Here is a 21,185-nt window from a genome sequence, read left to right on the forward strand (position 1 = left end):
AGGTAACATCTGGAGAGGAGAGGCATTCTCAGTGGTTGCGAAGCATGGCGGCTGCTCTAGTTGATGATCTCGTTAAATAGTTTCTATTAGATCGTCTTCCCATAAGAGAACATCTCTCCCTTTGATGCAAATTCTAGAGTATCACCGCTATAATTGTGTAGATTTGTGTTCATACCTGTGCGGGAAGCTGCACTTGTTACTAGATCTACGGGAGTCTTTGTTAGGGACTCTTGTCATAGATCGTGTAACACGGCGTGGGACGGATAGATCCAGAGCTGAGAGGGTAAGTTCTGCCCTTTTGTTCTCGACTAGAGCTGAATAGCAGCACCCTGTGGTGTTCGACTAGATCTGAACAGTACCACACTGCTGTTCTCGACTGGAATTGGGTAACACCCCACTATCATCCTCGGTGAATAGAATAGCAGTAGACTGCTAGGCTCGGCTAGATCTGAACAGCAGCACCCTACTGTTCTTGGAGGGAGCTGGGTAGCAACCCACTGGTATGTTGGGTTAAACAGAACAATAGCACACAACTGTGCTCGCTGGAATGGGATTGTAACCCCTTGCTATACTCGACTAAAAACTGAACAACTACACCTGAAACCAGTGTATGTGTTCAGTTTTGTTGTTCTGTGCGTGAGCTCAGTAAAGCGGAAAAGGGAAGGGGAGAAAAAGAGATAAACGGGGATAACCAGAGCTCAATGAGGGGAACTCCAACCCTAGAACTCGTCAATGGGGAACTCCAACCCTGAGCTCATCAAGGAGAACTCGAGATCCTATTTTTGGGCCAAAATAATAAAAGCATCTTCATATTCCATCTTCTCTCTTACATAAGCTTGACGCAACCAGTGTTTAGGGAGAAATTTATAAGAATGCCCCTATGGCATATCTACTCCTAAACTGATATAAAATGCAGTAATATTGACTCAGCCACGGTGCCGCTGAGTGACACGGCTCGTTATTGAGTTCATAACATCACTCCCTCCCTGGAGAAAGAGTTTGTCTTCAAGCTCGATAGGCCAGGGGAATTGTCTCCACATCTTCCCATTTTGTTGTCGTTGCCTCTGTGTCAGCCCACTGGATGAGAACCTCCCACTTGTTATGAAGTTGGCAGGCTTGCAATGCTGTGGATGGAGAGAAAATAGCACGCCCCTCCTTTACTGGCGGTAAGAGCGGAGGCGGAGGTGGTGTTGGACCCCTGAAGGGTTTGTGGAGGGATACATGAAAGACGTTGTGCAATTGAGTGTCTGGTGGAGGCTGCAGCTGGTACTCCACTTGGCCAATGCACTGTAGAACCGAAAATGGCCCAAAGAATTTGGTTGAGAGGTTGTGACGGGGGCCAGCTAGACATTGTTGACGGTAGGGTTGGAGGCGAAGCCACACATAATCACCGGGGTTGTACGACACATCTCGGTGGCCCTTGTCATAGTACGCTTTCATCCTGGCCTGAGCGTTCTGGAGACGTTGGGTGGCTGCTTGAATTACTTGATCACGGTCCAGCAGTGCCTGGTCAAGGGTGCAACTCTGGTGGAACCGGCCATATAGGACAGCAACTTGGGAGGATCCCTACCGTAGAAGACCTTGAATGGCGTGGCTTGCAAGGTGGTATTGAAGGACGTATTGTAACATTATTCGGCCCAAGGGAACCATTCAAGCGCCAGTTGAGGGCGGTCGCCCATGAAGCACCATAAGTACATTTCCACCGTGTGGTTAACAACCTCATTCTGCCCATCGGATTGCAAGTGACAAGAAGAGGAAAAGTTTTGCTTGGTACCTATAATTAGAAGAGCTCTCACCAAAAGTGGTTGGTGAAGACCGCATCACGATCGCTCACTATGGACTCTGGAATGCTATGCAAATGAACAATAATGTTGAAAAACACTTGAGCGACTCGTGAAGTCGTATACGGATGAGCCAAAGGGATGAAGTGAGCATACTCAGAAAATTTGTCAACCACCACCAAGAGGACGGATTTTCCCGAAGCCTTAACAGGCCATCAATGAAGTCCATGGAAAGATTAGCCCAAACCTGTGTGGGAAGGGCGAGTGGTTGAAGGACGCCCACTTGGGATAAATGTTGAGCCTTGTTGCATTGACATGTATGACATGAGGCTACGTACTCAGTAATTGTGGACTTCATGCCTTGCCAGTAAAAATCGGCCCTGATTCGATGCAATGTCTTTTGAAAGCCCTCATGAGTGCTATCATGGTAGGTGGATAAAATTACGACAACCAAGAGAGAGGAGTGTGGTAAATAGATTTGATTGCCATACATAATGGTGTTGTCACAGATAGACCACCTGGAGTCCATGGTTCTAGTAGTGATCTTTTGAGATAGCTCCCAGAGTGCAAGGTCTTACAATGTGGGACCCACCATGTGCTCGAGCTGGTGGGACCCACCATGATGATGTGGGACATCAAGAAGAGTCCTAGAGGACGTGGGACACCAAGAAGAGTCCTCAGCCAAAGCAAGCATGAGTTAAGGGATCAAGAAGTACAAGCTGAATTGAGTTAGAAGACTTGAAGATCAAGTGGAACCCACAAATATCTCACGAGCTGACACTCTTATCCAGATGCGCTGGGAGATCATGAGAGACCCACAAGGATAAGGCTACAAGCTGGCTTATCCCTTATATTCATGTGAATGAAGAAGGACTCCTAGTTCAACTCAAGTTAGTCTTCTAGTAGTTTAGTTTGAATAGACTTATATTAAAGAGTTAGAGTTGGAATGTAATTAGGATTGAAAGACAAGCTGTATAAAGACTCTACCTCCTCCTCTACTATAAATAGAGGTGTTGTAATTCAGAATTAATCAAGTTACACATCTCATTCTCGATTTACTCTCTCTCTCTCTAGCTTGCTTGGCTCAACCTCTCTTTCCTCTTTTATTTTTCCTTCTCTCTACCCGAGAGCTCTTCTTCCCTTTTCTCTTTTTTCTTTTTTCTTTCTCTTGCTCAGAATTACGGAAAAGGGATCCTAAATTCAATATGGTATCAAAGCATTATATTTAGGATCCCTTGTCAAAGGAATGATCTAGAGAAGTGATGATCAAGACCACTCAAAGAAGGCTCTTTTATGAAGGAAGAAAACAAGCCAAGAGATAAGTGTTCAAATTTTTTTTTTATGCCACTGGTTTTTGAATTTATAAGATGATTCAAGGATGAATATGTGAATGCTTTCATCTTATTATGTTATGTATATGCATGCCTCTCCATCTAGAAGGAGCTATCAAAACAGTTTTATAGGTTTGGAAATTCTGTTTACCGAGACCAGTCCATTATCAGATTATGGATTTTTTTTTGTGGGGTAAGAGTTCCCTGATACAGAAGATTTTTATTGAACCTCTTATGATTGGTTTTAAAAAAAATAAGAATAATAATTTAGCATTGATGCTAAATTTTTCCCAAACATCGAGTTGATTGAAGAAGTGCTACTTGGTGTTATTATTAGATTTGTTTTTTGAAGAAGTGCCTACATTGGCTGATGAAAATATGAATATCAAAAGTGATATACTGAGAATCACCACCATACCCTTACGTGGAGTATCAAATTTGATGAGTTGGTCCACATCGGTTCGGAGGTTTCTTATAACAAAAGACCAACTTGGTCACCTCACTACCCGAGGACCCCCTGTTGATGAAGATGATATTTTTTATATGAAATGGCTGAAGAATGATACTTTGGTAATTGGTTGGATAATAAATAGCATGGAAGAACATGTCTCCAGTAATGTTATTCATCTTGACACTGCTAAAAAAATTTGGGAGACATGTGCTAAACTATACTCATGCCCGGATACACTACATAGACCCTATGATATTCTCCAAAGAATGTTTAATACTAAACAAGGAGAAAATATTCATGAGTACTTGGCGAGCTTTAGAGGCTTTCTTCAAGAGTGGAAGTTAGCTCAGCCCTCCACCACTGATATTTCTATCCAAGACAAACAGAATGAAGCATTAATTACTGCTATTTGTCTTGCAAATGTTAAACCTCATCTTGAGATTGCCAAGAGTCAACTTATGAGTGCTTCTGCTGTCCCAAAGTTTGATGATGTGTCTGCAACACTACTTTGTATTCCAGACACTTCTTCCTCCACTACTGATGTATCATCCGCTATGTATTCTGATCATAGAGGATCATCTTCTGACCGCGACCAAGGCCGAGGTAGAGGTTATAGAGGGGGTAGAGGAAGAGGTGGAAGGACTGGTACTGGCAGAACAGATGATACCAAATGTACTCATTGTAAATTTTTTGGCCACACTATAGATCAGTGTCATTACAAGGCATGCACTTACTGTGGAAAATATGGTCATTATAAATAAATATGCTATAAAACAAATGAAAAATCAGAATTGACAAGGGCTAATCAAGCCTTTATGAGTGAGACAAAATAAGAACATCTCATAACAATAGCTGCACAGAAAAATATTACTGACGAAGAGTATGAGCTATTTCAGAAAATGAAGACCATGTTAGGTTCTTCTCCCAATTCCTCCGCAACTACTGTTGCCACTACTACTTCAGGTATGCTATCTGCCTCATCTTCATACTAGATAATTGATTCAGGAGCCTTCGAGCATCTTACAGGTAACAAAATTTTATTGCATTCTCTATCTCTGAGTCTTTCACGCAAGTTTGTTACCATAACTGACGGTTCTCAAACCAAAGTCCAAGGGAAAGGTTCCACTTCTGTCACCCAATCACTTTCGTTCACTGATATTCTTTTTGTTCCTACTTTTCCTATGAACCTATTATCTGTTAGTCAACTCACAAAATATTTTAATTGCTCGGTTACCTTCTCACCCACTTCATGTGTTTTTCAGGATCTTGTAACGAAGAAGGTGATTGGTGGAGGCCATGAACAAATGGGTTTTTACTACTTGGACGTGCCAAAAATCAATATGGTTTCTACTACTGAAAAATGAGACACGTTTATGGCACAATCAGGTGGGACATCCTTCTACACAGTCTCTTCATTATATGTTTCCATCTCGTAAAGTCAGGTCTGAATTTCATTGTGAGGTTTGTCAATAGAGTTATTATATGGTTATCTAATGCACCGTACACCTTTCAGTCTTTGATGAATGAGGTATTTTGTGATTATATTTTTAAATTTGTGTTGGTCTTCTTTGATGATATTCTGATTTACAGCAAATCAAGAGCACAACATTTAGAAGACTTACGACTTGTTTTCCAACTCCTCCGAGCACATCATCTCTTCATGAAATGCTCCAAATGTTCATTTGGGAAGGCCCAAGTTGCCTATCTCTGCCACATCATCTCAGTAGAGGGAGTCACAATGAACCCAGAAAAATTACAGCAATCACCAACTAGTCTCAACCGCACAACATTTCAGCCTTAAGAGGATTTTTGGGGCTAGCGGGCTATTATTAGAAATTTATACAAAATTACGGACCATTGGCTAGTCCATTGACCAATCTTCTCAAGCGCAAAACCTTCGTTTGGGATGATGCAGCAATGGAATCTTTCATGGCACTCAAGCAGGCTTTAGCTTCCACTCCAGTCCCACAATTGCCGGACTTTGAGGCCCTATTTTTAGTGAAGTGTGACACTTCAGGGGGCGGTATTGGGGTGGTACTACAACAAGCACATCACCCTATTGCATATTTTGGCCGAAAACTAGTAGCACATCACCATAAATTACCTGCTTATGAGTGCGAGTTGATTGGGTTGGCCAAGGCGGTTCAACAGTGGTGGCCCTACTTGTGGGGACACACTTTCCTCACCTGCACCGACCATTACAGCCTCAAATTTTTGCTAGCACAACGCATCTCGACGTCTCCACAGCAACACTAGATCAAAAAATTATTGGGGTTTGACTTTACAGTGGAACACAAGCTGGGAAAATTGAACAAGGTGGTTGATTCTTTATCACGACGTATGGAGGAAGCGCACCAAGTCTATGCGATTAGCCAGCCAAAGTCTCTCTTTCTCGATTCAATTAAAGAGGACCAACGGACTAACCTAGCACTCCAGAAGCTATCTTAGAAGATCACTACAGAAACCATGGACTCCAGGTGGGCTATCCGTGACAACACCATTATGTATGGCAATCACATCTATTTACCGCGCTCCTATCCCTTGGTTGCCGTAATTTTATCCACCTACCATGATAGAACTCATGAGGGCGTTCAAAAGACGTTGCATCGGATCAGGGCTGATTTTTACCGGCAAGGCATGAAGTCCACAATTGCTGAGTACGTAGCCTCATGTCATACCTATCAATGCAACTAGGTTGAACATTTATCCCCAACAGGCATCCTTTAACCACTCGCCCTTCCAACACAGGTTTCAACTGATCTTTCCATGGACTTCATTGATGGCCTTCCCAAGGCTTCGGGCAAATTCGTCCTCTTGGTGGTGGTTGATAGATTTTCAAAGTATGCTCACTTTATCCCTTTGGTTCATCCATATACAGCTTCAGGAGTCGCTCAAGTGTTTTTCAAAATTATTATTTGTTTGCATGGCATTCCGGAGTCCATAGTGAGTGATCGTTATGGGGTCTTCACCAGCCACTTTTGGAGGGAGCACTTCTGATTATGCGGTACCAAGGTGAACTTTTCCTCTTCTTATCACCCGCAATCCGATGGGCAAACTGAGGTTGTTAACCACACGGTGAAAATGTACTTACGGTGCTTCATGGGGGACCGCCGTCAACAGTGGCTTGAATGGCTCCCTTGGGCCGAATATTGTTACAATATGTTCTTCCATACCGCCTTGCAAGCCACCCCATTCAAAGTCCTCTAAGGCAGGGATCCGCCTAGGTTGCTGTCCTATATGGCCAGTTCTTCCAGAGTTGACACCCTTGAACATGCACTTCAGGACCGTGATCAGGTAATGCAAGCAGGTTTAGTTTGACTGCCTTTGATAGTTTTCTGAATCTAAGTATGTTTGCAGGTTTCAGATGAATTATATCCCATTTTATTGAATCAGTTCAAGTCAAGAGAGAATCTAAAATTTGATACATTTGATGCTTCATTGGATGAATTGAAAGTCCAAAGGGTAGAAGAACAAATGCTAGCAAAAGAAGAAGCTGCAATTAGATCAGGTTTAGTTTTCTCTTTAGATTTTACTGAAATAGAAAAGTTTTTAATTATGTTTGATCGAAAAGATATCAGGTACTAGAATTTGTTCGAATTATGGTTTCAAATCTATTATTTATAAAATAAAATTACCATGATATTAGAGGCGTGGAGCCCACTTCTAGATGTTTTGTCATTGAATGTTCAGTACAGGGAATAATGGCCAGCACATCCCCCTGTAGAGGTAGATTCATTGGGTGCATTGACTAGACACATCCCTTGGGCATAAGGAGATGTATCTCTCTTTAGGGGATGTATCTCTCCTTAGAGGATGTATCTCTCCTAACGGGATGTATCTTTATGAATAGTCATTAGTGTCACACCCTTTGAAAATCTATAAATTCCTCCATGGTCCTACAAGTAAGGCTAAAGTTATTTGCACACCCAGTCTGGCTGAACGGGAGCAAGCTTATCACTTGTAAACAAATTATCAAAGGTTATCTTGTGCACTCCAAATCTCATTTATATTCTTCAAGATGAAAGGTATGCTCTCTTTATTCTTATTATTTCAATTCTATAATATATATATATGGCTCTCATAATAAGGAGAATTATGGAAGAATTTAATATCTATTTCTATGATGTTTATTTTATTATTATTAGACATCAAGTCTAACAAATACAAGTGAATAATGTCTCTGCTGGTATCATAGAGATAGTTTCTAATTTTCTATATTTTTTCCATATTGTTTTTGGATTTTTTGGCTATTTATTTGTGAATGGAAATAAGCCTAGTTTAGGCTTATTGGGTTCTAGCACCACAAGCGGGCCTGCCAATGTGCGGGTCGTTGTGCACGGGCCTGCTGATGTCGGCAGTGCGGGCTGCTGCGTGTGGGCTGCTGTGCGGGCCTGCTGGTGCGGGCTACTATGCACGGGCCTACTGGTGCAGGCTTGTGTGGTCCGGGTCAGTAATGACCCAAAACCATGAACTAAACCGGGTTTTGCAAATATAATGAGCTAGAATGTGTTTTAAGAGTTGTTTTGACCCAAAATTTTATTTTTAATGGAATTTTCATGTTATTTGGAATTTATTTGGCTATTTGAGTTCCAAGACTATAGGTATGAAGATTTATATGTTGATATTTTATAAATAATTCATATCTAATTACTTTAGTTGTTGTTTAATTATTTCTTTGCTATAATTTATTGAAGTATTTATAATTTGTCTTATTGCATGCCTTGTTATATATTTATGCATTTTTAAGTGAAAAATAATTTAATTATATAATTTGAAAAAATCCCCAAAGGGTAATGCAAGTTCTATAATTAGATTAGTATATTGTAAATTAATTCATATGAATCCCCAAAGGGTAATTATGAATTAATTAATTAATTTGTTTGTTTCTAATATTGTTGTTTGTTTATTATGTGTGGAATGATTTACCTAGTAACTCTCATGAATCCCAAAAGGTTAAGTGAGAATACTAGATGGCTAAGATGACTGTATAATTATGTGTGTTCTCCCAAATATTGAAATATTTTCTGGATGACAGGAATATCCAGTAATGGACATAATTTTGCTGAGTCCGTAAAGAAAAATATATTTGATGGAACTAATTATGTGAACTGGTCACAACGGGTTGACTAAATGCTACGAGGCTATAGGTTTGATAAGATTATCAAAGTGGATACTCCTCTTCAAAGACCTTCCCGAATAAACTACCCCGATAATCTGAAACAGTATATGAAGGACCTTAGAAAATTTAAGGAATAGGATAATGCTAATGAAATTTCTAGGTCACATATTCTTGGGGCTCTAAGTGAGACTCTCTTGATGATTGATTTTCATGTCCCCACTACAAAAGAGATTCTTGACCAGATTGAGGCTAAATATGGTGAAAAGTCGTCTACTCACATCAATAACTTATGGCAAAAGTTCACTCGTGCCAAATGAGTAGAAAATGTTGATGTGAGAAAACATGTAAATGACATGCTTGCCATGGCAGATGAGTTACAATATCATGGTAGACCAATGGATGAAGAAACTAAGGTGGTCACCATTATCAACTCTTTATCCAAATATCTCAAATATATTCAAGATTTTTATTCTTTGTCCAAGACAAAGTGGTTATATTTGATTTGGTTAATATGATCGACCACCAGTCCGATAGATTCAATCCAAGTATTGAGTTAGATAAACCTTCACCTAGAGCTAACGTAGTTTTGAAGCCGAAGAAGAAGAATTTTAAAAAGAAGGGAAAGAACTTTCAATTTCAAAACTTCAAGGACAAAAAGGTCAATCAACAAAGGATTGAAGTACATGCAAATCAACGTGTTTGCTTCTTTTGTAATAAGTCAGGACATATAAAGAAGTATTATAGGGTTTTGAAAACCATGCAAGAAGGGCAACAGGAGAACACTAGTGAGTCCTTATCTCTTGAAACTTGTACTATTTATATCAAGCCTTTTAGTTGGTGGGTTGATTTTGGTGCAACTGTTCATGTATCGAATGAGTTGCAGGGCTTCAAGGAGTTAAGAAAGATTGAGGACAAAACAAGCTTTATTTACATGGAAAATGATGAAAAGGCCATTGTGGAAGGCGTGGGAACTTACCGGCTAAAGCTTGTTGATAACAAGTTTTTTGATTTAGAATATTGTCTTTATGCTCCTTCTATGAAAAGAAGTCTATTATCTGTATCGATGTCTTGAGAAACTTGGATTTACATTTTACTTTGGAAGTGTAAAGTTTCTTATGTTACAAGATGATAAAGTAATTTTGAGAGGTTTTCGAAATTTTGGTCTATATCAATTGCAACATAGTGGAAATATGGTGTTCAATGTTTCTACTTCTTCTCATATTAAAGAAAATGAATTGTATTTGTGGAATTTACGACTAGGGCATATAAACAAGGAAAGAATTACAAGACTTGTGACACAAGTATTATTGAAAAAAAATTCACATAATGATTTTCCTATTTGTGAGTGTTGTATATATGGGAAAATGACAAAGATACCCTTTCCATCCAAAGGTTCAAGAAGTTCTCAAGTTTTAGATATTATTCATTCTAATATATGTGGACCTATGAATGTGAATACTCATAATCGTCATTCATATTTTATGACATTTATAGATAATTTCTCAAGATATGGAAGAGTATATTTACTACATAGAAAAAATGAGGCCATAGATTATTTCAAAACCTTCAAATTGGAGGTAGAAAATGCCACAGGATGGAAGATCAAAACATTGTACACCGATAGAGGTGGAGAGTATTGTGCGGAGTTATTCTCTGAATTTTGCAAGTCAAACAGGATTATCCATATGTTTAGCATGCCTTATACACCTGAACATAACAGTATTGTTGAAAGGAGAAATCGAATATTACTAGAGATGGTAAGATCTATGATGGCACTTGTAAATTTTCCAATATCCTTTTGGGGCGAAGCATTATTGACAGCTACCTATATCTCAAATAGAGTACCTTCAAAGTCGGTTGAGAAAACACCTTATGAGGTATGGTCAGGCAAAACTCCTAGTCTTAACCATTTTAAAGTATGGGGATGTGTTGATCATGTTTTAAAACTTGATCTTAAGGACAAATTGAAGGCTAAGACTCGAAGATGTTTATTCGTTGGGTACTTTGAATATTCGAAAGGATATAGGTTATATGATCCCAAGGAGAAGGTGATTATTGAAAGTAGACATATAAAATTCATTGAGGATGGATTTGATTGTGATGAAGATTTAAGTACGAAGTCTCACTTGGAAGAATATGTTGAAATGTCTTTTGAATCTCCTTCTAATATCCCAAACGGATATTCAAAGAGGGACTAGAGAAAGAAAACCTAGTCAACTCCTATCATCTTCAGATTTTTATACCTATGCTGGAAAAACTTATGAAAGAACAAGGTTGAATGAAGATGTTACTGATCCTAACACTAAGCACTCCTTGATGTGGATTCTGACATGTGGAAGTCAGCAATGGAAGAAGAGATGGACTCTATGTATAAAAATGAAGTCTGGAAACTTGTTGATCCCCCACATCAGTTAAGCCCATTAAGTGCAAGTGGATTTTTACAAGGAAGAGAAATGTTGAAGGTAAATTTGAAAGATTTAAAGCTCGTCTTGTTGTCAAGGGTTTTACTCAACAATACAGGATTGATTATGATGAAACATTTTCTCCTATTGCGAGAATATAGTCTATTCGAGCTCTCCTAGCATTGGTTGCATATTATGACCATGAGTTGTTCTAAATGGATGTTAAACCCGCTTTTCTAAACGAAAATTTGGATGAGAAAATTTATATGGAACAACCACGTGGATTTGTTAGACCTCGAACTGAAGCAAAGGAGTGTAAGTTGGACAAGTCTATTTACGGTTTGAAAAAAGCCTCAAGACTATGGAATATCAAGTTCAATGAAGCAATTACAGCGTATGGTTTTACTTAGAATCCAGAAGATCACCGTGTCCCTATCAAAACAGTGGGAGATCGCATTGCCTTTCTTACTTTATATGTAGATGATATTTTATTAGCCAGGAATGATATTCAGTTACTCCAAGGTATAAAGACATGATTATTTCAGACATTTGATATGAAAGACCTTGGGGAAGCTTCTTATATTCTTGGCATTAAAATTATACGGGATAGAGCTTTGCGAAAATTGAGTTTGTCTCAAGAGAAGTATATCGACACTCTGCTGGATCGGTTTCACATGTCCAACTGTGTATAAGGTAAAGTACCTTATGATAGCACTAAAAAGATGAGCCAGGTGGATTGTCCTTCTCGCCTCAAAGATAAGTTGGACGAATCTAAGTATCCATACACTTCTGCTGTGGGGAGTTTTATGTATGCTCTTATATGTACAAGACCTGATCTTGCTTATGTTGTTGGGATTCTTAGCCGGTTTCAAGCTAATCCAGGTTTCACTCACTGGGAAGGGGTAAAATGGGTAATGTGCTATCTAAAATGAACAAACTCATATGCTTTGACTTATCAAGCAGACAAGTTGGAATTGGTTGGTTATTCCGACTCAGAATATCAAGGATGTATTGATACCTGAAAGTCTACTTCTAGTTTTATCTTTATGTTTGGCGGAGGTGTCATTTCTTGGAAAAGCAAGAAGCAAGATTGTGTCGCGCAATCAACCATGGAGGCAGAATATGTGGCTATGAACTTATCTACAAGGGAGGTTGTCTATCTTCGCAAATTCTTGTGAAGTCTTCTAGTGGTAGACTGTGTGGAGCAACCTATTCATCTCTTTTGTGATAATGCATTTGCTATTGCTATCACGAAAGATCTGAAGTGTCACTCTAAGGCTAAACATATCAAAGGGAAATACCACTACATACGAGACATGCTGAGGAAGGAGGAAGTTGTTATTTATAAGATATCTTCTCTGGACATCTTAGTTGATCCACTAACTAAGTGTCTTCCTGTGACCAGTTTCACTTTCCATGTGGGGAACATGGGTTTGATTTGTTTATAATTGATGAGACCAAGTGGGAGAACATTGTTTTGTGTGCATTGTGGTCTCAATCATTTGTAATACTATGTCTGTCATGACATTGTAATTTATATTCCATTGAATGATTTTCAAAGAATGCATATGCTTTTGTGTGATAATATGAGTACTTAGTATATGCCTTGAGATTCAGCTTCCCTATTAGGTATGCACTTGTACGTGTATATGTGAGGGTCTCAATAGGGAATGACGGTTGAGTCTCTAAATTATCCAGGCCAATGAGACTGCATAGGCTCAGTTTCCTTTACGGCTAATACTCATGCTGATATAGAGCTTTACTCTGAGCTCCTCAGGTACTGAGTAGGCTATGGACGGTGAGATGCCTTGATGTCAAGCTTTTCTATTAGGTATATACTTGTATGTATATACAGAAGGGTCTCAATAGGAAGGTAGGGTTGGATGTCTAAATTATTTAGGCCTATGGTACTGATTAGGCACGGTTACCTTAGTGGCTAATACTCGAACTGGTACAGAGCTTTACCCAGAGTTCAGGTCCGAGTATGCTATGAATGGAGACCGCTGAACTAGCAAATTTGACTAGTAAGGATTTGGTTTATTCCCCAGCCTTGGATATCTAAGATATATATTGTGTAGGCCCGGGTTAACTACACATGTATATTAAAGTGTTTAAGGTAATGCCTATGTCATGGTATGGTTTTATGTGTCAAGATTGATTTTTCATGTTTTTTCGAAAATCGGAATTTGAAATGGATTTGAAACCAAGTGAGAGTTTGTTGGAATTATGGCTTCAAATATATTATTTATAAAATAAAATTACCATGATATTAGAGGCGTGGGGCCCACTTTTAGATGTTTTGTCATTGAATGTTCAGTACAGGGAATAATGGCCAGCACATCTCCTTGTAGAGGTAGATTCATTGGGTGCACTGACCAGACACATCCCTTAGGCATAAGGAGATGTATCTCTCTTGAGGGGATGTATCTCTCCTTAGAGGATATATCTCTCCTAACGGGATGTATCTTTATGAATAGTTATTAGTGTCACGCCCTTTGGAAATCTATAAATTCCTCCATGGTCTTACAAGTGAGGCTAAGACTATTTGCACACCCAGTCTGGCTGAACGGGAGCATGTTTATCACTTATAAACGAATTATCAAAGATTATCTTGTGTACTTCATATTCATTTATATTCTTCAAGATGAAAGGTATGCTCTCTTTATTCTTATTATTTCAATTTAATAATATATGTATGGCTCTCATGATAAGGAGAATTATGGAAGAATTTAATATCTATTTCTATGATGTTTATTTTATTATTATTAGACATCAAGTCTAACAGAATTAGTTTGGCAATAGCAATGGGCATCACTCGAGAAATTCATTCACATACTTTAAGATGTCTCTAATTTATAGTCTTCGTCCCACTTCACCTATTTTCTTATCTTGCAAGAAAATTGCGTGCATATAGTGAAGAATGAAGTTGATGGGTGTATGACAATGGCAAAATTGATTGAGTATAATCTTGAAGATGTTGATGCAGCATCTAATGCCCACATAATATCATGCCCTTTCAGAGAAAAACAACTTACCGAATGTGGAGACTTCCTGTGGGTAAATCCAGCATACACAGAGGAGCTCTGGTTGCGAATGATTTTCTCAAGCCAGCCGCGGATGGTTGACGCCGGACGTCGGAGCTGCATGAAGAAAACGAATAAAGAGATAAAAGGCAAAGAAGAAATTAAAAAAGAAAAAGAAAAGAAAGAAGGAAAGAAGGAAAGAAGGAAAGAAATAAGAAAGAATCAGAGGGCTTCAAAGCTCTTCGTTGTGCCTAGATAAAAAGAAGGTAGAAAGAAGAGAAGGAAGAAAAACAGAGAAGAGAACCGGGAGAAACAAAAAGAATGAAAACAGAGCATAGCGGTTCTGCATGACTCAACAAGAAGGAGAAAAAAGAGAACATAAAAGACAAAAACGAAAAAAAATAGAAAAAAAGGTAGGAAGAAAGCCGAAATGCACAACAATTCAAGAATAACGATGCCTCAACAATTCAATTTCTAGACCAACGAAGGAAAAAGAAAAACAGAGCGCCGAAGCTCTGGATGGTATCGTAAGTATTAGAAAAAGAAACAAAACTCGCTCTGCAAGGCAACGATCGAGAAAAAAAGAATGCAGAAAACGCAAAAGATCTTCTCACCCGATGGAGTCGATCGCTCTTGAAAGAATTCAATATCTCACTGCTCTCTCGCTCTCTCCAGACCTGCTTTTCGTCCCCCGAATAATTATGGGGAGAGATAGTGAATTCGAATACGTGGAGGCTCTTCTTCTTGCAGCTCTCGTACTGTGGAAGTAGAGAGACGAGGCGGTTCAATTCTTTTAAACATAAAATAGACTCCAGAAACGAGCCTAACGTTCATCTCAGCCATTAGATAATGATGATCGATCTGAAACGTTGAAGAAGTGTGATCGCCCCGACTGGACCCATCTCGATGCATGGGATTCGTCCATACGATACCTATATGCTACATAAATTTATCTATTGCATGTCACCCGTACCAACAATTCCATTAAGTGTCGCCAAATACGTGACATGCATTTTTACCAGATACCAAGTTAGTACTGGATCTAATATTATTCCTATCTCATATTGGATGGAATATATACCAAATACAAAATGGTAAATAAAATTAAATCAGGGGCTCTTTGATAATTCTAAAAATTCCAATCTTAACACTTGAATTACATAAATTTTAACTCCATACTTACCATTAGACTCTGGGGGGAGGGAAGAGATTGACGCTGGAACGTTAAAAATAAATTTGAAAACATCTCGTTTGTTCGTCTTAATCTTGTTAAGAAAGAATTTGAATATGAAACGTTAATAAAATCATCTAATTAATTAATAATTTAATTAAATAATTTAAATTAACTTATTAATTAATTATTTAATATAATATCTAATTAATCAATTAAAATCAATGATTTGTTTACCAATTACTTTCCATTCTTTCACTATGTCAATGAACAATAAACAATAAAATAAATTCCTAAAGAGTCTCGAAGCGAAGAGCAGCAACGCTATCGCCAAAAAAAAAAAAAAAAAACACATAGCAGGTTTGCTCTGTAGTTGTCGTGAACAAAGAGCTGGTTTAAATGAGCTTCCGAACGTTGTCAACGATCGCACCACCAGCCTGAACATCGCCGACGACCGAACCACAATACCGACGACTCTCTGTCATCACAATGAAACGAAGAGACGTTCTATTGTCGCCAAAGACTTTGTTTCGCTCTAAACAAGATATTCTTCTCAGTCGTCGTTGTGACCAGAGCCATCGTCAAATAAGTCCGGCGGCATTCCAAACGTTGCCGTGAACAGCTGAGCCACTGCTCGGCCTTCCAAAAGACCACACCACCGACTGACGGAGAAAAAGTAGTATCATCTCGAGGAAGAAGACGAAGGTATGAAAATAAAATTTTCACTTACGTTAACTTAGGTCCATTTTTTTATTATTCTGCTGTGTGACCTGAGCTCGGACAGGACCGGAATCAGTGACCCAAACCAGGTGAACCCAGTGATAGACCAGACCAGTTCCCAGACCGGACAGGACCGAGAACCAAAAAAAAATTGAAATGGATCAAACTCGACAATGCACTCATTATGGGGAAAAAGGTCATTCACAACGGCGTTGTAAGGACATTATTGGCTATCCGGAGTGGTGGGACTTCTCAAAAAAACCTCAAAAAAATATTGTTGGAAAGCCATGATGACATCCACAGAAGAAAATCAGCTACTTACGATAAATGTTGCCCATCCAGGTATTATCGGTAAAACATCAATATTCTTTGCATATTCTAATAATAGAACTTGGATTATTGAAACACGTACGTCCACTCACATGACGAGGGATTCCAATTTGTTAAAATATGTCTTATCTTCTCCTTCATCAGTTATTTCCACCACTAATGGGAGTGCCTCTCCTATTACTGGAGAAAGATTAGTTATCTTGTCGAATAATCTTATATTAGATACTGTCCTTGTTGTTCCATCACTTGAATACAATCTTTTGTCTGTTAACAAAATTACTTCAATTCTTGCCAGTACGGTAACTTTCTGACCCTCATTTGTGTCTTTTAGAACATTGTAACCGGAAAGATTCTTGGTTATGGTGTTAGATGGGGCAAACTCTACTATTTGGAGTTGACAGAGAATGGGGGATCTAAAATCAGTCAGGCAAATCAAGTTACCAATGAAGACTCGGCTATCCTTCCTTTGGTTATGGCACCAAAGACTCAGCCATCTTTCCTTTGGTTATCTTAAGAAATTGTGACCACAACTTTTTTCAGGTTTGAATAATTTGGATTTTCATTATAACACTTGTGAACTAGCTAAGAACCACCGTATCTCCTATTTACCGAGTTTGAATAAGAGTTCCGAGCCTTTTGAGGTTATTCATTCTGATGTTTGGGGTCCTGCAAAGGTTCCCTCTATTTCTAGAGCTCGTTACTTTGTGACATTTATTGATGAATGCACTAGAATGACTTGGGTATCCTTGCTTAGAAAAAAGTGTGATATTTGTCTAACTTTTCATAAATTTCACCAAATGGTACACACTTAGTACCAGAAGCAAATTCTTGTTTTACAATCTAACAATGGTACTGAGTTTATCAATGCTTCTCTCGGTAATTTTCTGAACAATCATGGAATTCGTCATCAGACCTCATGCACCTACACTCCCCAACAAAATGGATTGGTAGATTGGAAGAATAGACAACTTTTGGAAGTAGTGCGTGCCTCCCTCTTTGGCATGAACATGCCTCTACTTTATTGGGGCAAAGTTGTCAAATATGTTGCCTACTTTATCAATTGAACACCTTCTGGAGTTATAGACTATCAAACTCCTCAAAAAAAAACAAAAAAAACTGCCCTACATAATTTCTATTCCTCATCTTCCTCATCTTGAACTACGGGTTTTTGGGTGTACTGTAGATGTACAAATCCTTGCCATTAGATAATGAAGATCGATCTGAAACGTTGAAGAAGTGTTATCGCCCCGGCTGGACCCATCTCAATGCATGGGATTCATCCAGACGCCAAATACGTGACATGCATTTTTACCAGATACCAAGTTAGTATTGGATCTAATATTATTCCTATCTCATATTGGATGGAATATATACCAAATACAAAATGGTAAATAAAATTAAATCAGGTAAGAATTGAATTACATAAATTTTAACTCAATACTCTTGAGAAAAGGAAGAGGACGCTGGCTGGAAGGGGGGGAGATGAAGAGATTGACCCTAATTTGAAAAACATCTCGTCCGTTCATCTTAATCTTGTTAAGAATGAATTTGAATATGAAGTGTTAATAAAATGCGCAATCATTCTTACCCAAAAAATACTAGTTTGTAACATTGAATTTAGTATACCCTAAAAAATATGTCATGCTCGCCTTTGCACGAGAAAAAACGTGGAGGGGGAAGGGGCACTATCCCGAGTGTGGAGGAAGTGGATTTTCTTACCCACTTTAAGGAGAGCTGGTCAGGGAATGTATTGATATAAATCATCTAATTAATTAATAAATTAAGTAACTAAATATTTGTAACATTGAATTTAGTATACCCTAAAAAATATGCCATGCTCGCCTTTGCCGGATAAAAAATGTGGAGGGGGAAGGGGCATGTTATGGTCCCAGATCAACACGAAGATTCACCGGGGAGGACGAGGGTGATAACGAAGAAGGGAATGAAAGGGGAGAAAATGATAGAGAAGAATGGAGAGGGATAACACGGTTCTGAGGGAGTCCGTAACCTACGGCTCTGAGGGAGACCGCAACCTAGGATTCCGGGGGAACACCGACCCTGAGCTCAAAGAGGAGACAATCCTGTTTTAGATTAACTTTTGACTTCCTTCATTCATTACCATACGATGCGTACAAATAGTTCACACCAACAAGAGTTTAGGCAAAAATTACAAAAATGCCCCTGAGGCATATTTAAACCCAAATAGCATAAAATAGAAAATAAACTAAATAACTACTTAATTGACTCAGCCATGGTGTCTCAGCCTGACTCGGCTCACTATTTGGTCCATAACATCTCACCCCTCTTGGAGAATGAGCTTGTCCTCGAGCTCAAAGGTAGAGTATGCCTGCTGAAACGAATCATCTGTTGGTTCTCACCGTGAGATGTAAGTTCCACCTGAAAAAAAAAACAAAATAATTTTTTTTTTTTGTAGACCATATAAGTACATGCAGATCACAGCATTGTCCCCAGCTGGGAGGTTGGGTAGTTGAGTTGCCATTGCCCTGTAAAAATTCTTGTCAGCGATGTTAGTAGGACGAGGACTGTAGTTAACACCATTGGCACGAGGCCTCTTTGGTTGAGGCTTGGCAGCCTTTCCTGCTCTGTTCTTGTCAGTTTTAGCCTTCTCTAGTTGGAGAATCATTTTTGGCAAGGTATCCACAGGGTATTGCTCCTCAGCCTTATGCTCTTCAATGCATTTGATGACAACCTTAAACACAGCTAACTCTTGCTTGTTTGCTTCATTCTGGGCAAGATGGGGATGTGCTTCCAACTTTGATCTGTGAATTTTTCCTTGCATCCTTCTAGTAAGTTTTGAGTAATGGCATAGGTGAAAATTGCCCTGTGAGCTCAAAAGTATATGCCATGTTAACTGCTTCAATTTGTCGTCCACTATTAACCAAAACATCAATCACTCCTGGCATTTTATCCTGTAAATCAAGTGTCCTATAAAGATCAGCCATCTGCCGGCAATGAGCATCAGATGGGATGAGTATGCAAATGTCATCCATATCAAATTCTGAGGTAATACCAAATGTCACTAAAAGGTGCAGAAAAGCATGAACCTCTAAGGAGTTTCCTGAAGAGCCACCAATATCAAGTTCATCCAACTTTGGTTTCCATGCCTCAGCAATGTCTGTAGATTTTTATCTGATCTCTGAGGACACCACCAAGGAATCTGATTCGGCATTAGCTAACATAGGGCCCAGACACTCCATCAACATAATACAAGTTCTACGCAGACCCAAGAGGTTGGGGTCCCTCTTTCCATCAAGAGTAGGTGTTTCTATGTAGAAGTCCTCTAGGGACTCCAAACCCAACTTTGCTGGATCTGAGGCACTCCTTAACGCAAGTGGGACCTCCTCTCTTATGGCAGCAAGATTTTTCCTATTACCTGATATGAATTTATGGAGCCCCTTTGCATCCATTTCTACGCATAATTTTGCCAGTGGTGTCTGAGGCTTCTTTTCCATATTTTCATCTTCAAACTTGACTTCCAAGTTGGATTCTTGTGAAGCTTTAACTTCTGAATTCTCTTCTATGACAACATCAATCAGTCCATCCTTGAAGTTGAAACCCTTACTTGGGTTTTCATTTTGCCAATGTTTCTGAAGCTTGCCACCAGAAGCAGAGTTGTAGGTTTCTTCATCAAACAGTTGTACATACCAATTGTTGAGAATTGGTCGCCATATTTGCAATCAAGTTTCTCGTGGCCTCAAGGAGTTTTATCCACCAAAGTTCCTCCACTAGCAGTATCAATCATGCTCCTATCAGTGGGTAGAAGGCCCTCATATAAATACTGGATGAGAAGTTGTTCGCTAATCTGATGTGGGGGCAGCTTGCACATAATTTCTTGAAACGTTCCCAATATTCGTGTAGGGACTCTCCGTTATGCTGCCTTACACCACAATTTTTTTTCCAAATGTTAGCTGCCCTTGAAGCTGTGAAATATTTCTCCAAAAATAATTTCTTCATCTCGCCCCATGTGGTAATACTCCCGGAGGGTAGATAATAAAGCCAATCCTTAGCCGAAACCTTCAAAGAAAACAAAAAGGCTTGTAATTTAATTTGCTCTTCAGTCACCCCCGTGGGTTTCATACTCATGCATACCACATGAAACTTCTTTAGATGCTTGTGAGGATCTTCACCTACAAGACCATGAAAAGTGGGCAAGAGATGTATTAGTCCAAATTTTAATTCAAATGTAGTAGTAACATCTAAAGTAGGGAATGTTATGCATAAGGGTTGTTGATTCAAATCAGGGGTTGCAAGCTCTTTCAAAGTTCAATATCTAGCCATGACTTCCTCCTCCTCTAAATCAAACTCACTATCAAATGGGGAATCAAGAGCTAGATTGTTCTCTACAGAATTCCTTCGAGTTTCTCTCCTTAACCTACGCAAAGTTCTTTCTATTTTTGGATCTCACTGCAAATCACCTTGATTAGAAGATCGAGATAAAATCATAAACAATCAAGGGAACTCTAATAAAACATGAAAAACAAATCAGGAATTTTTTTTTTCAAGAACGAAATAAGGATCACAAGAAGCACAAAAGAAACCAATTAGAATCAGTCCCCAGCAACGGCGCCAAAATTTGGTGTGCTGTCGTGAGCAACCAAAAATAAATAAAACCTATACTCCTAAAAATATATGTAGAAGTGCAAGTAAGGATCGATCCCACGAAGAGTGAAAAGTCTACTTTTATGCTCCGTGAACAAGGATTGGGGGGGCGGTTGGTTTGAGTATAACGAAAACATTTTTTTAAAAATAACTTAGAAACAATTCAAATTAAAAGAATCGAAATCAATCAAGAGTACAAAATATCATATTCTTATCCCTTAATGCTAAAGGTTTAAT

At 38.9% G+C, this 21,185-nt stretch overlaps 1 pseudogene; it reads right to left on the minus strand.

The window, feature by feature from the left end:
* Positions 1-1,005: 1,005 nt before the first annotated feature.
* LOC137954856 (FRIGIDA-like protein 3) lies at positions 1,006-20,018 on the minus strand (annotated as a pseudogene).
* Positions 20,019-21,185: the final 1,167 nt, after the last annotated feature.

Source organism: Aristolochia californica, unplaced genomic scaffold (genome assembly GCF_029961685.1).
Source record: "Aristolochia californica isolate CCGP_79_NKW_82.1479 unplaced genomic scaffold, dmAriCali1.0.hap1 SCAF_2, whole genome shotgun sequence".
NCBI classification, from domain to species: domain Eukaryota; kingdom Viridiplantae; phylum Streptophyta; class Magnoliopsida; order Piperales; family Aristolochiaceae; genus Aristolochia; species Aristolochia californica.